The sequence below is a fragment of the Cupressus sempervirens genome, chromosome 9 (genome assembly GCF_028749045.1).
Source record: "Cupressus sempervirens isolate cs-2001-9-10 chromosome 9, ASM2874904v1, whole genome shotgun sequence".
NCBI classification, from domain to species: Eukaryota; Viridiplantae; Streptophyta; class Pinopsida; order Cupressales; family Cupressaceae; genus Cupressus; species Cupressus sempervirens.
In genome coordinates, this window is record NC_143126.1 from 436444249 (window position 1) to 436462740 (window position 18492).

Genomic DNA, 18492 nt, shown 5'->3' on the forward strand with positions numbered 1-18492 from the left:
AACAACATAGGAGGTAAACATTAATTCTATGCAATTTTTGAATTTTGATATGTCAACATAGGTTCTTAACTATATGTATTATGAACTAGTGGTTTTAAAAAAAAAAGATGAGGAAGATTTTACCAAGTTGTTGGGGACTATAGAGAAAACACCTTGGCTTGTACTTTTCATGTGATAGAGATTTAATTCTAAAGTAACATCATGGTTTGCTCACATTAATTTTTGGATAATATTTTGGGTGTATGCAAATTATTCGAGTGCTATGTCAATATTGTTCTATTATTAAAAAGTATCACTACTTATTTTCTTATATGTGCAATGCTGGTTCTGAAGTGCATAGAGATCTGACAATTTGAAAATTGAGTCGAAGTTGCTGCCACTTTCGAAGCAGGTATGGAGTTTTAAATCAAAATTTCAAGTTTGTCACTCAAATAAATCCCCATTTTAAAAAGTTTCTTTCAACATTATGATTTTTCATACTCATGGTAAATCATAACTTTGCCTTTATATGATAGAATTTATTTGGTAAGGATCCTTATTGAGATGTTACATCCATTCACTCAGATTTTTTTTTATTACATTGAGGTTATTATTGCCTTTGTGAAGGATACTTATTAGCATGGCAAGAACACGACTTCCAAAGTCATTTCGAATAGAGTCTATGGAGCTTGATGCCTAACATTAAGTTAAACATAAGGTTTCAACCATAGTTCAAAATATCATTATCAATAAATTATTGCCAAGGGCAAAAAAATATTGGCAAAATATTATAGATAAATTGGCAACTTATTAGCCAAATACTAAAACTTAAAAAATTCCTTATATTTAATTCAAAATGCATTTTTTTGTGAAATTCAAGAAGGAGATGCATCTAATGGGTCAGTAAATGAGTAAACAAATCAAACAAGCTAAGTGTAAATATGTTTAAATACATTTAAGGTACAAAATGACATCCTCACGTGCAATGATGATGATTGGTAGCAATAGCCTAATAGTCTTAACACTAAAGCAAAATATAAATAACAAACTATCTTTGTAAAACTATAAGTAAATACAAGTACTGTAGACACCTAAATTTGATTACACCGCTTTGGTAATCCTATTTAGTTATCTCTAAAGGCATCATTAATTAAATTCCTATTTAATTAATCCTTTGCCATCCCCTAGCTGATTAATTTAATTAATCATCTATATTCCTAATTGATAAATCAAATAACCTATTATTTATCAATTAAATCATATTCTTCTATCTAATTCCAAAATCCCCATTTATCAAATAAATCTATTTGATAAATAAAACCCTCAAATCTAATAACCCCTAAACTATCCTAAACCCCCTTTTTAGCCTAATCCACCCCATGCACCCATACTAACCAAGCTTAGCCACTAACTCACCCACCCTCATTGAATGCCATCCACTTGCATATCTCTAACAAGCTTAGTCTAATCCTAAATCACCTCTAATCCAACCCCTAATGTTGTCACATTCCCTAAGTGAGCTTAAGACTTTCCTAAGCCAAGCAAAGTCAACAATCTCAACTCCCTCCAAAATATCCTAACCACCCAACAATGAATGCTCTTACAAAGGCAATAAAAACTCTTACAAGCTCTTACAAGCCATAATGAGGGTCTTTATGAAGATATTATCCCTTGAGCCTCCTTTGTTGACTCATCCTTGCCCTTTCCTCCATCCACTCACCCTGTGACATGTGTCACTCCCTGATTGGTGCTAAACAAGCACAATCCATGTGCTCCCCTTTGAGTGCATCCTAGCCCTCCTTAAGCTTTTCTCCATCCTTGCATCTTAGCCCTCAAACCCTTAAGCCCATAGCCTATAAATTGAATCCCCTCCCAAGCCATATCATCACAACCTTTGAGCTAAAGTTATAATGCCCTTTTGAGAAGCTAAATCCATGCTTTTACATACATCCACACCAATTTGCCATCTTCCATCTCCATTGAAGCTAGTTTTGAGCATCTTGAGCATACATCCCAACCCTTAGACTCATCTACCAAGCAAAGAGCTAAATCCTATTGGGAGAGTCCATTCATTTGGCTCACATTTCCAATCAGGGTTTCCTCTTTAGTCTCTCATTTATGTTATGGTATTTTAGTTTGTAAATGCTTTTGATTTCTTAATTTAGTGTTTCTAACATACTAATATAGCATATACAAGTACAACATCAAAATGGTCTACAACTTGCACCTTCTCTTTCCAATAACTCTTGTAAAAACTGTTGGAGTGGTAGGAGGTTTAGTCCTAGAAGTTTGTTGTGCCTTTTCCTTCTCCTCTACACAACTAGCTATGGCTAATGATTTTTTGGTAGTGTCAATAGAGCATTCTAGAGAATAACCATCATAGCAGAATAATAAATGCATTGACCTAAACATGCTAAAGGACTATGCAAGAATTTGTTTGACTTAGCTTCATCCTAAGATGTCAAGTTTCAGAGGCATGGCGTGTCTACTCGCATGTATTCACTCTATAAAATACTAAAAAATAAATAGTTTAAAATTAATTTACTATTGTTGTTTGAGGCATAGAAGATGACACATCCATTTCATATTGAATACTTTAATATTAAACTACAAAGCATAGTCTGATCATATTTGCATACACATTGCCACATTACATAGTTTATTAATAATATTATTTTACATATGTTTTCAACGTCATCCAACAACAATAGATTGAAAATGAGATGTTTAAGAAAGATATATATATATATATATACATATGTACATATATATATGTACATATGTACATATATATATGTACATATGTACATATATATATGTACATATGTACATATATATATGTACATATGTACATATATATATGTACATATGTACATATATATATGTACATATGTACATATATATATGTACATATGTACATATGTACATATACATATGTACATATACATATGTACATATATATATGTACATATGTACATATATATATGTACATATGTACATATATATATACATATATATATGTACATATGTACATATATATATGTACATATGTACATATATATATGTACATATATACATATATATATATCTATATATACATATATACATATATCTATATATATATAGATATATGTATATATGTATATATATATATATATATATATATATATATATATATATATATATATATATATATATATATATATATATATATATATATATACAAACATGCACAGGGGAATATTTGGTGGCACATTCATGAAGAGAAAAGACATTGCTTTTTGAAAAATAGAAAGATCAAATATATTCATAACAATATGAATTGGGACTAGCATTGATAGGGGATTACAGAATGTGCAACCCTTACTTTTTATTTTTATTAAACACTATAAATTTTCTTTTTAATAGATACCATGATTTCACATACTCAAAACTATATATATATATATACATATATATATATATATGTATATATATATATATATGTATATATATATATATATATATGTATATATATATATATATATGTATATATATATATATATATATATGTATATATATATGTATATATGTATGTATGTATATATATATGTATGTATATATATATATACATATATATATACATATATACATATATACATACATATATACATATATACATACATATATACATATATATACATATATACATACATATATACATATATATACATACATACATACATATATATACATACATACATACATATATATATATATATATACATGCACAGGGGAATATTTGGTGGCACATTCATGAAGAGAAAAGACATTTGTTTTTGAAAAATAGAAAGATCAAATATATTCATAACAATATGAATTGGGACTAGCATCGATAGGGGATTACAGAATGTGCAACCCTTACTTTTTATTTTTATTAAACACTATAAATTTTCTTTTTAATAGATACCATGATTTCACATACTCAAAACTATATAAGTGGAAGGCCATAATATTGCTCCTTCTAATTGGACGATACTATGATTTCACATACTCAACTTCATATAATTGGAAGACCATAATATGATTTCATGTAATCATAATCATTTTGGAATTAGGCCTTCTCATAAATGGAATCAATGACCATATTATATTAATCTTTTTGCTTTAGATGATGCAATATCAATAATTGTACGATGGTTCACCATTCATGAAGTTGTTAATTAGGAGGAAAAATATACAGGAATATGTAGAATATGTCTTTAGTCCAAGAAAGAAAACACAAGAAGAATACAAACATTAAACAAGTGGAAATCGTAAATGAGAGAAGGGAAAATAGTGAATAGTTACCAAGCTTGGTAATAAGCCCTCCAAAATACCCACTGGAGAAGCTTACCTGGTTGAAGAATCACATGCTAGGAAGAGCATACCCAGATTCAATCATTCTTTATACTTGGAATGTTTCTTCCAGTCACCACTGAATGATGTTTTATCAACTTTGATGTGCTAGAAGTTACAAGTTTGTAAGAAAAATATACAAAATCAAACCACAAGAATTACATTTGGTGAGAAACACTATAGATATATGACATACTAGAAAATAGCATAAATTCATATCAGTAATTAGTCAACAGAGGAAAAAGAATACCTAGCAGTATATGCAAAAAGGAATAAACAATGCAAAATTGTTTATGAATTCTCTCAAAAAGAAGAAGAGTATAAGCTGAACAATGTATTTCAAAAATAAGAATGTGTAGAACAATGATATGGGAAATGTTGGTCGATAACATTCCAACACAGACTTATAATTTGAAAGGGCCTATGCATGACATTTATTTAATATGTTGGAGTTATATGGAAGTCGTCAAAAATTATAGGATGATAAATAATGAAGAACATAACTGTATGTTAAATATAATCATATCTCTTACATAGGAGATAATTTCCACAGCAAGTCAAATCATGATATTGCTATCAGGATTTAATTGTGTGATTTTGAGTCAAACTCATTGACCCATGTTTCATGTTTCATGAGTTTGACTCAAAATCACATAGTCAAATCCTGATAGCAATATCACAATCTCTTACATAGTTAGGGAACATCATTGGACAAGTAAGGAAGATACTCAGATTATAACACAAAGCTTCATACATCTATGTGGCTAGTATGTACATTATTGTTGCTTCAAGTAAGGCATTCTCCCACTTTATATATGCTCATTTTTTTGGTCTAATTGAAGGATATAGAGTTGATTGTGGATATAATCCTATGTTATATTGTAATATATTCATTACTTTTTCCATCTCAATCTTTGCAAAACATTTTTCAGAAGTAGTCACACTCATGTGGTAGTTTGTTGCATGACACTCTTATGCATGTTCATTGTATTGTAACACCAGTTTCACACACCTTTTTACTCAATGGTGTTCTTGGAACTATCTATTATTGTAAAATTTAGACATCATAGTATTGATTTGTTATTTTTATTGGATGGATTTCTAGATATATCAGAGAATTCTTTACATGGGGACTAGTTTGATCCATTTGTTGTGAGATGTTAGAATGATCACTAACCAAATAAACTATCTTTAGAGGTACTCTACTGTAGAAAGATTATCTTAGTGTGAGGTTGGTAAAAGGCTTCTTGTTAATGCCTCCATTGGAATGATATTATGTGAGGCTAACAATGTTTTGATATGTATAGAGAGTTGTTTTTTTGTTGGGCTATAAGTATTAAGAGAGATGATTTTATACATCAATAAAATATACAGGTGTTGTAAATATGATGGAAACAATTATGTAAACCCTTATTTTTTGATGGAAGAAGTTTTTAAGTTCTTCTTTGAAATGTTCAACTTAAATTTTTGTATCTACAATGAAGTCTAGAGTAGCAAGAACGATTGTATGATGAGAATGTTTCATTTGACATTATATTTTACCTAACTTGTCATTTGATATCTAGGTTTTCTCAAAAAAATGTTGGTATGATCATATTCATAATTTTATAGCTCATGTCAGAGTCCTCAACTAGTAGTTGTCTGGAATGCTAGAAAAATAATTAATTAGCTTCACCTTAGAAGCCACTAATTTACACAAAAAATATTGTATGTATCAAGTACATACATGTTTCTTTTATTGGAAAAAGATGTGGAAGATTGGTAAGACTGATGTTGGTATTCCCATTCTAGATTAGGTACTAACATTTTTTCTATAAAGAAGGTTTCTTATTCCTTTTAAACATTGGATCTTAATGTACGACTTTTCAATTTTCTTGTAAGTACTTTTAAAAGAGTTATTGACATGACTAGTAGATGATAAAATGAATAGTGATAATGTTGTTATCATAATCACAAGTCATGGAGGACTGTGAGTAGCAGTGGAGAAGGATAGCCAAATAATGAGAAAAATAATGCTTTTCCTATTTACAAAAGGAAATGACAGTGTAAACAAAACTAAAAATGGTGACAAGTCATTGTTGCAGGACAACAGTATCACATGAACACTAGTAAATTTGCCATTGATTTTTGACCAAAGGCCATTTTTTCTTATGATTTATTTATTTATTTTTGTCTATGTCCCAAAAAGGTCATAATTTTGACCTTTGTAAAGTTTAATGTCAAAATTTTGACCAACACGAGATATAAACAAAATAAATAAATAAATAGATTCTCATTTCATTTCATTTTAGTGGCTATAGGCAATAGAGAAAGGGTTAAGTACGTATGTAAACAAATTGGATTGACATTGTGATTTCATTCATTTAGAATGATTATATTGGACATGAACATTTGTTGACCCAACACATGCATGCACGAGTCAGAATAGTGGATGGAGAGCTGAGTGGAGCACCATTTCTTAACCCAAATCTAGATCATTGGGCACAATACATTGTATGGAGCACAATTTCTTAACCCAAATCTAGATCATTCGAGCTGAATATTGGTTGGAGAGCTATGGAGCACCATTTTGTATAGTTCCTGATCAGTCAAACCGATGATGGTATCGTATGGTGGAGGTACTTGAGATTCCCTCAATGGTGGAGGCATTTGTGGATGACTCATATCTTTTTCAATAATAATATCTTCAACCAGCTCTATACCCTCCAGCCTTCCACCAACTTTTCTTTCAACTTTAATCAAATCCAAGTTAACATCTTTTCTTTCTAAATCTGTAACATCAAGAATTGCTTTAATAGTTATCTTTGCTAACATGCATTTGCACCTATTAACACTGCATCAAAGGACAAAAAAAACTTCAATACCAAAAATTTGACACTTAGAAGAATCAGTTGTTAACATAGTTTTAGGTAGGATAGAACTTATTCCTTGTGAAATGAGCATACAAAATGATAAGACATTAGCACCTCCAATTGTCAAAACAAATATATCAAAATTAGAATCACATCCAACATATAGTTAAAGTTTCTCTAGACTTTGGTAAAAGAAAATTTGCAAACATGTGTGCAATTAGAATATTTACAATTTATTTTGTACCATTTTCCCCCTTCGTATAGCACTTCACTAAGCTATTGTACACTGCTACAAAAATAGGAGATACCCTAACACAATTATGATAGGAATAACTATCCAATTATTAAAATTAAGGAAAGAATACACATGAGTACCATTCCCCCAAATACTAGTCCATTGTTTAACTAGCATAGGTATACCCATATTTACTTTCATTAAAATCAAATCATCATATATAATATTAGAGCTATAAAAAAAATAGATGCACAAGGATAGAATAATACATGAAGTCTACCTTAGTGGAATCTTGTTGAATATTCATTTCCATCATTAGAACATCTTAAGTCACACTCTTATCACAATTCATTCTAAGGACTTTATCTAGTCCATACACAATGTATCTAATATGGTTGTGAAAAGTGTCGAATTCAAATGGTGGCTTGACATCATTCATAATTACGACTATCATTCTACCAAGTCCAGACATGTACCTAAGTATATAATTTCTTTTTAGCATAGTCTTGTGGAGGTTATATTTCCTTATTTTCTCCTACAAATTCATATCAATATAGGGTGCACCGCTTATTCCAAAAGCTTCCATGAAACTCACTCTATCGATCTTCACTAGGTTGGAATTGTCCCTTTTCCTTATCATTCTGGCTAGAGGGTAGTAATACTTTGTTGGGTCCCTAAATAGGTCCACATCCATGAATAAATTAATCATAATCAATTTCTCCAAGTTTATCTACCAAGGGTTGCACATTGGTACTTCCCTTATTCCATTATCCAAGAAATACACAAACAATGAAGTAACACTAAAAAAAAATCTATACTGGTAGCATGTGTCCTTCCATGTGTGATCATTTCTAGAGATACTATTAGAAGACTTTGATAGAAGCTACACAAATTCTTCAAAAAAAATTCCAACCTTGGATCTAGTGCTAACACTTGGATCTGTCATTCTTAAATTCTCAAGAGTTTCTACAAAATGCATGACCACAAGAACTACTCTACAAATTAGCCGATTTGAACAACTCTTTACTATCAACACATAAATATAAGCTCAAGGTTGGATATGAAAATGGTGAAAGTAACTTTGCAATCGACCAACTTTACAATTTCTCCCATTTCATGCAACAACAAATATCTTATAGGATCTTGGCCAAATCCTTTATCAAGATCAAGGTTATGGTGTGAATTCATGAGAGGGAAATATCAAACAAAAAGGAATAACTGTAAACCTTCCCTAACTCAACACAGGTAGATCATATAGTAAATAAGGTACTTCACTCTAAAAATATACATAGTTTGTTGTCTAACCAATGAGCAATGAGATCTTGATAACAAACCAATGATGCTAGCTAGGTACACCTTTAACATTAACATTAGTTGTATACTTCAATCAACTATATAGAAATATTAAGAACCATCACATCCATGAGGTAAGGGAGAATGTACCAAAATTGTAGTCAAATACAAGTACCCAGTCTGATTTCACCATAACCAAAAATTGATTAACTTATTCAAAAACCACACCATATCTTTCTACCCCTCTTCATTACAATGGATTGCATAATATATGCCATATAAAATGACTTTTCAACTTCATAAAGACTCCTATCCAAGTGTACAAGTTTGATGAGCCTTCACATTCCAAAATTTTCATTTTGTAAGAAAATGTTGTCAGCAACATTTTTGACAACTTTGCAATATTTTACAACTTTTTCCATTTTTGACATTTTATGCTACCACATGCCTACTTGGCACCTCAAATAGGTCCAAAGGCTTACAATGAGAATTTTAAAATTACATTGTAATCCATATATGGCCTTGCGTGGTATTTTACACCTTTAGAGTGAAAGGCCAATAGAGCGAAAGTAGAGTAGCTAGCTGTGGGCCGATAGAGTGAAAGTAGAGCAACTAGGTGTGTGTCGAGATGGTAGATGTTAAGAGTAAAGGACAATGCTAGTAAAATGTTCCAAGTAGTCATTGCTAGAGAAAGACCTAGGTTAATGTGTGGGAGTAAATGAGTTTGGGGGATTCCATGTGTGTAACTCCCCGTTAGGGAACCCAAAAGAAATTAACCTAAAGTTTCACTAAGTTTGCCAAAAAAAAATTTAAATTATAAAGTTAACAATTAAATAACAATAGATAATACAGTGGAAGCAATAATAACAACAGATAAAATAGTGGAAGCAATAACTCACATACATACAACCATCTTAAATAGATTACATCTCCTAAGGGTCCCATGACATTGAATCACATTTAAGTTTTATTAATACTAAATCCAAAACGCAACCAAAATCCACATCATTAAATAATCACAAGTATGAATCCAATAAATAATATACAATTACAAAGGATGCCACTTGTAAATAATAAAAATGCACAATCATCCACTATACAAGTCACAGGGTTTGAAAGGTTGAAAGAATATACAACATAAAATTTATTACATTATCTCGTAAGATCTGTGAAATCAAATACAGATCAATAGAGTATAACCATCTATCATAGTACATAAGAATAGAATGAAAGGAAATACATAACAGGAAACTCTAGCCATGGTATTGAACTATCAAATCTCAATGATAAAAGTAAAAAGTACTACCACCCAACCTCGTGGAACCTAAATGGTCCACTCCCACCACACTAAGGAGATAGTCTCAAGTCTCAAACATGATAACAATACTAACAGTCAAATCCAACATCTAGGTCAAGGAGAACCTAAAAGAAATCCAACTAAAGGTACCAAGACACAAATGACATCTAAATCCAAAGGCAAAAATGACACATAGGAAATCTACTATGTAAGTGGGCAAGTGTCATCAACTGAGTCAAATCTAAGGTTACCCTAGTAGCTTCACTAGACTCTGGCCCCCTAGTGACTTTATGTGACACTAGTATCCTTTCATACTGACAAGGCATACTAACGAAGCAAGGTCACAACCAAGCATCCTCTCTACTCCCATCCTAGCTTGTACTAGCACTCAAGGCATGAGCAAGGAAAAAAATGACTCTTATTAATTCACTTTACTCTCATTTAATGTAATGTTATCACTTATTAAAAAAACTTACAATGGGTTACCCAGGCAACCACTTAGGGCTCCAGCCTCCATTGCAAGCCACTTCCCAATGTACACACAGATTACCTACCCTAGGCTCATAAAAAGTACAATTCATAAAATCACAATTCTCACCTCAGTGCTTAATAAGCGACTGGAAAGCACCTAAAGATAAAACATAATAATCACCTTAGTCCTTTACAAGCAACTGGAAAGCACCTACAAATCGATCATAACAATCACCTCAGTCCTATGCAAGCAACTGGAAAGCACCATAAGATAAATCACAATATCACCTCAGTCCTATACAAGCAACTAGAAAACATCCAAAAGATGACTGATCGAAGACTCAAAGGTTACACTAGAAAAGTCACACTATTCACCTTAGTTTTACACAAGAAAATTGGAAAGCAATAACAAACCAATGATCAAAACTCATCATAGACAACACATGACATATTACCATGGTCAGGTATAAAAGATCATTTACATAACATCATCACATAACAAAAACCCTAAGCCTCTAGTGAACATCCTAGTTTGGTCAAAGAACTAAGTCAAAACCTAAAACCCAACATAGAAAAACCACACATCATAAAAAGTACATAACAATGTCACCTTCATAACTCAATAGTTTTTGAAAACACAAAAGTTTAATCTTCACTATTAGTTCTCAAGTTTTCATTTTTGTTTTCAAGCATAAGAGTTCAACATACAAATAGGGTTTCAATTACAACCAGATTCATGTTTTTGTTTTGTTTCAATTTAAGTCTTAGATTTACCAAAGTTTGCAATCTTCCCATTTTTACAAAACAATAATTATTTAATTAAATCAACATTAGATTTACATTAAATAATTTGAAGATAATCTTATTGGTTTAAAAATAGGAACCCTTCCCAAAACTCGTCATTTAAAACTAACATATAATTTAAATTCATAGTAACCAAATTAGCTAATTAATAATATTAAACCTATTAACTTAATTAAATAAAATTGAATTATTTTAATAACCATTGAAAAACTATATTAAAAAATTTAATATAATTTTTTAATAATTTAAATATATTATTAAAAAATGTAAACAAAAATAAAAAAGGGAAAAGACTATTCTATAGGCCCACCGACTTGCCCACGGCCTGCCGCAGCAGCAACAAAGTACTGTTGTGCAGTACTTGCTATTGTCATAGTAGTACTACTGGACAATAGCATTGGGATCGTTGCCAGGGGTAATAATGGAGAGGGGAGGTGGTGGAATGTGGTGGCTCGCCTCCCTCCAATTTATATATATTTTTATTTCATTTGTTTATTTAAACAAACAAACCCCATTCAAGCTCTCCCCCCGAAATGAAAATAATTTTGTTTTTTAATAATAATATGTGATAAATTTATCATCATATGTATGTATGTATGTATGTATTTTTTTAAAAGAATTTTCCCCAAATAAACTAATAGGAGAAATATGGAAAAAACAATCAAATATGTATAAACAATCAGAGTTTCATTTTCAAACCCTACCCATATCAAAGAATAGATTCTCTAAAACTTAATAAATCAGGGTTTGCTAACTCTTAAATCATATATAGATAATCTAAAAAATGAAGATTGATAAATTTACAACAAGGGGTTCAACCCAATTTAAAACTCAAAAAACAAATTTATCCAAACACCAAGAAGACAAAATTTTGAAGAACCAAAAACTATTGGACAAATAAACCCACAAGATCTTACCTAAATCTGATGCTAAAAAAATGAGAAACGCATGTAGCACACAAGTAATCCCCCTTCTTCTGAAACCCTTCTTCTCAAAAATTGCTCCTCCAAATCTTGGTAATTGAGAAATGAACTCTAAATCTCTAATAAAGAGTTCTCCCTCAATTTAGTGTTTTGATTGTGCAATCACACGAAAACCCTTTATCTTTTATTATTTTATTATATTTTAATTTTCATGCACAAGCTTTTTCCAATTAAATTAAAATAAAATTTATTAAATTTATGCTTTCTCTCTCTTATTAAATCATGAGACACTTTTAAAGATAATATTTATTAATTTCACTAATAATATTATTTAGAGTTTATTAATTAAAATAAAACTCCGAAATAAATAAGTATTAAATTAAATAAATATAAATGTGCCAAAATTAGAACTTTAATAAAATCTTTTAAATTTAATTAATTTCTCAATTAATTAAATATAATAGAATATCATATCTTCTTTATAAAATTTCCATTAAACTAAATTATTAAATACTCTTTTAATTTGATTTAATTATAACAGAAAATCATCACAGACCGACAAAACCAAATACGACAACTCAACTGAAGACAAAGAACATAATCACACTCCAAGGTCAGAATCATGAATTCATGTCACTTGACGAATTCGAACAGGTAAACAACTCAGATACTTGTCCTACTTTCTAGGGCAATTGGCTTAGGTTAGAGTTTGGACTTAAGAATTATCTCCCCTCTTTTACCATTGAGATACTGTGATAGGGTACACTCATCCTGGCAATTCAGGAAAGTCAATGCTTGGTACCTGTAATCTACATAAAATATGAATATGTACATACACATATAATCTAAACTAAATAGGCAATGGCAGGAAGTGGTGCATTGTGTAGATCCTGACCAGTAGGCAACTACAACTCCCTTCCTCAAACACATCAGGAACATCAATCATAAAGTAAAATAGACAAGTACACCATACACATGCAAGTATGGGGTAAGTAACCATAGAACTGCATATAAATCATACATCCAACTATCACCATAAGATAAATGAAATCATTGTATGAAAAAACTTGTATAATCACAAAAATAATCCTGAACACATGAAATAACTAACTCATCACATAAATAAACTAAATATGAAATAACATCTAATCCAATTTGGTAAACAAGTACCACTGATTATAAAACATAATCATAAAAGAGGCCTAATTTTTTTTGAAAATACTACAGAAAAGTCAACTAGGGTAGGCATTACAATGTGCTTAGAAGATAAAAACTATCCACTAGATGGAAACACTGGCATCGTAATTTTAATAATAATGATTTTGCATGTAGAAATATCTAGAGTAGTCATTTTAAGGGATACATGCAGTCACATGGTTGCTCAATGAGGTTTGAAGAGGACTAGAGCTCAAGAGACTACATAAACACTAGAACAGATCACTATAAGGAGTTCGCTAAAACTAGATGTACAAATGTGTAATCTTTGGAAATTGTGGCAAGGGCATTTTCAGAAATAAAGGGGAAATAAAGATGATTTGGGAAGGAATGTTCAAGTTGGTTGGCCTAATCTTGTGAGCATGATTTGTGTGTGTATTTGTAAATCTTGTACAATCTTTTAATATTATATTATTTTTGATTATATACAAGATACTACAAATGATTGTATATTTACATTTTGTATATTTATAGCTCGAATATTTTTCTGTGAAGAAAGACCACACATGCTAGTATGAACCCATAACAAAATAACAATTGCTAGATTGTGGTCTCAGTTTCGAAGAAAAGTTGATAAATGTAATTGTCCTTGAAAAAAGTGTAAGGGCTTAAAGAATCAAAGAATTCTAATCACAATAACCCAGAGTCATTGTAGGCAACATGGTTACGTTGAAGGGGGGCACGATTTTCATCAATTGGTCAATGTGGATTTCCAACTAGAGGAACATGGAGGTGTGAATATCCAAGCCAAGGATAATGCTCCCATGGAAGAAGATGATCCTGTGACAGAGAACACAATTGAAGATGATGGTATTGGTGTAGTTGATAATGTGCCAAAGGACATGATTGAAGAAGATGGTATTGGTGTAAATGATCAAGATGATCATTGATGAAGACACAACAAAAGACTAGAATGAACACACAAGAAAAAGGAATTATTATTATCAATGAAAAATGCCCTATGGGCTTACAATAGTATGATTCTAGAAAAAGAAATCCTCCACATAGTACCCTCTCTCTAACTCCACTAAGAGCTACCTTTACAATGCCATAAATGTTCTTAAATAAGCCCCAAATGGTTTAGGGTTAGGAATACATTCTAGAATATGCCAGTTGGCATCCACCGCCAAAATAGAAGATTCCAGAAATCATTTTAGAAGTCGGTGTAAAATTAGAAGAATCTAGAAACGATAGTCCAACTTTCAGGAGGCATAACTTTTGAACCGTAACTCTGATTGATGAACCATTTATATTTCTTGAAAGCTCTTGAAGCGCTCTACAACCCTATAGACTAGCTTTTCTCATCCCCCATTTTTCAGCCCCATATCTGACTTTGAAGCACTCTTAGGAGGTCTCCAAGAAAATTAAAACTGCAATAACTTTCTAACCATAAAGCCTTTTGACCTGATTCTTTTTCTGGAGTGTTTTAAATTACAAGTACAATCATCCCTCCAAATTACACCCTCCGACTCATCATAATTTTGGCCTAATTATAAAATAACTCATTTTTTACATTTACATGTATCCCAAGGTGCTTAAAAACTAATAAAACTCTAACCCAAAAAACTAATAGTGGAACTGTGAGAGTTGGAACCTTTATTTGACCCAAATGGGTATCCAGAAATGAAAACACATTAAATAGAAAATATCTCTAAGAATTTTTTTTTTGGGTGATACAGGATTGCCCTTACACCACTAGATGCTCTTGCATCAAACACTCAGGGTAGATTGAAAAGTGATCCTGTCACTTTATGGTAGAGGAAAACCCAAATGGGCAACCTCCGCTACTGATATCCAAGTTGAGTCCTCTATTGCTCGTCTTTTCCACTTCACCACGTACTCTTCATCCTACCTATTTCTGGTACTCCTACCCACATGACTATCCAAAATCTCTTCTATCTCCTCCTTAGAAGTAGGAATTGGACATGGCTCTAGCATCAACCCCTCATCTACACCATCATCATGATTTTTTGTTAATTCTGAAATGTTGAAGATAGGACAAATGTGAATCCCATTTGGTAACTCCACCTCATATGCATTTTCTGAGTCATGTTTCTTCAAGATTTTGCAGGGGCCAAATTTCTTCATCTTCAGCTTGTTGTAAGTACCCACTGGAAACCGTTCCTTTCATAAATGTACCATAGCCAAATCCCCTACTTGGAATTCCTTATGTCTCCTCCTTTGATCTGCCCTAGCTTTATACTGTTGATTTATCTTAGTGATGTGTGCATGGACCTCCTCATGTAGGCTCTTGACATGTTCAAAAAATTCTTCTACCTCGGCACTTGTCCTCTCCCCTTGCTCCATCTTCCTTAATTTTGGTGCAATCCTTGGGCTACTGCCATACACAATTTGGAATGGTGATCTACCAGTACTCTGATTTACATAATTATTGTAAGCAAATTCTACCTGTGGTAGAATCAAATTTAATCCCTTAGGCTTATCTCCCACTAAACACCTCAACAAATTTCCCAGACTTCTATTTACCACTTCTATCTGCCCATCAGTCCGCAGATGATGTGTAGAATTGAACTTCAATTCCATCCTCAACTTCCTCCATAAAGTTCTCTAGAAATACCCCACAAATTTAGTATCTTTGTCAGAAACAATACTCTTTGGGAGACCATGTAGTCTCACCACCTCTCTGAAAAACAAATCTACAATATGTACACCATCATGAGTCTTGTGGCATGAAATGAAATGTGCTATCTTGGAGAACCTATCAACCACCACAAATATCGATTCATTACCCCTTTGAGTCCTTGGCAATTCAAGAACAAAATCCATACTTATGTCCTCCCATGGCTTCAATGGAATAAGAAATGGCTGATAGAGTCCAGTATTGTGACTAAATCCCTTAGTTTCTTGACATACTTAACAACTATGTACAAACTTCTTCACATCTTGTGACATTTGAGGCCAAAAATAATGTTCTCTAAGAATGGAAATGGTCTTATCTCGACCAAAGTGTCCTGCCATCCCCCCACTGTGCTTCTCCTTGATCAAATTTTCCCTCATGGAACTCCTTGGAATGCATAATTGACTAACTTTGAACAACATACCATTTTGAATCAAATAATCTAGCCACCTGGTTCTGTCTACAGTAACAGGTTCTTTGCAAGCCTTCCATGCTTCAAAAAAATCAAGACCCTCAGGGTATAAATTCTTGAGTTCATCAAACTTAACCACTTCAACCTGCATTATTGTACACAAATATTGTCTCCTACTTAATGCATCTGAAACCCTATTAGACCTTCCACTTCTATGTTTCAACATAAATGTATAGCTCTGCAAGAACTCTACCCACTTCATATGTCTCTAGTTCAATTTACCTTGGCTATTTAGGTACTGTAATGCCTAGTGATCAGTATACAAGAAAAATTGTTTTGGCAATAAATAGTGCCTCCATTTCTTTAAGGCCCGAATGATTGTATAGAATTCCTGATCATAAACATAATACTTCTTCTTTGCATCATTCAATTTTTCACTAAAATATGCAATAGCCTTACCTTCTTGGCTCAATATGGCCCCAATAACACTGCCACTAGCATCACAATCTACCTGGAACACTTTACTGAAATCAGGAAGTGCCAACACTAGTTTTTTTGTCACCTTCTTCTTCAACAATTCAAAACTCCTTGCAGCTGCTGTAGTCCACTTGAACTCTTTCCTATCCCCCCTTATTGTTTCAGTTAGGGGTGCATATATGCTACTGAAATTCTTAATGAACTTTCTATAAAAACTAACCAGAACATGAAATGATCTCACCTCAGTAGCAGACCTTGGAGTAGGCCATTCCAAGATGGCTTTTACCTTCTCTGGATCCATTTTGAGACCCTCAGATGATACAACAAACCCCAAGTAGACTAACTCCTTTTTTACAAAGCTACACTTCTTCAAATTAATCAACATTTTCTCTTCCCTCAACCTTTCAAGGACTCTACGAATGTGCAATAAATGTTCATCCAAAGTCTTGCTGAAAATTAAAATATCATCCAAATAGACAATAACAAATTTTCCCAAGAATTTCTTTAGTACCTCATTCATAAGCCGCATGAAGGTGCTTGACACGTTGGTCAGTCCAAAAGTCATGACTAACCATTCATATAGACCCTCCTTGGTCTTGAATGCAGTCTTCCACTCATCTCCCTCTCGTATCCGTATCTGGTGATAGCCACTCTTAAGATCTATCTTTTTGAAGTACTGAGCCCCACTCAAGTAGTCCATAAGATCATCCATTCTTGGCAAAGGGAACTGATACTTGATGGTTATTCTATTTATAGCTCGAGAGTCTATGCACATTCTCCACTCTCCATCCTTCTTTGGTGCTAGTACTACAGGTACTGCACATGGACTTAGGCTCTCTCGAATCAGGTAATGTCTGTTTAGTGCCTCAGTTTCAGTAGGAGTCATCCTATGAGTAGCCTTGTTAGGCAAACTAGCTCTAAGGATTAAATCTATCTGATGACTGATTTGCCTTATTGGTGACAACCCTTCTGGAATGTTATCAGAGATAATGTCTCCATACTCACTTAATAGGCCTGAAACTTTAGGTGGAATTTCACTACTACCTTCCTTATGTTTTATAGGAATCAAAGAATAACACATACACTGATGTTTCATACCATCCAAAAAATTTCTTCCATCAACAAGGCATATCCTAACATTACTGCATACCTTTTCACCTTCCTTTACCAAGAGTTTCAGTTTGTGGCGAACTCCATCCTTTCTCAGAGAGTATGTATTTGCATGACCATCATGTACAACATGCCTATCGAATTGCCACGGTCTTCCCAACAATAAATGTCAGACATCCATTGGAATAATGTCACAAAGAACTTCATCATGGTAACTCCCAATCTTGAACTTCACCAAACACTGTTCACTGACCAGGACCTTATGATCATCCTTCACCCAAGCAATCTGATAAGGTTGGGGGTGTTTCTCCCTCTTGAGCTTTAGCTTAGTGACCATCTCCTCAGACATGAAGTTTTCAGTGCTGCCAACATCAACAATCACATCACAACACTTATCCTTACACTTGCA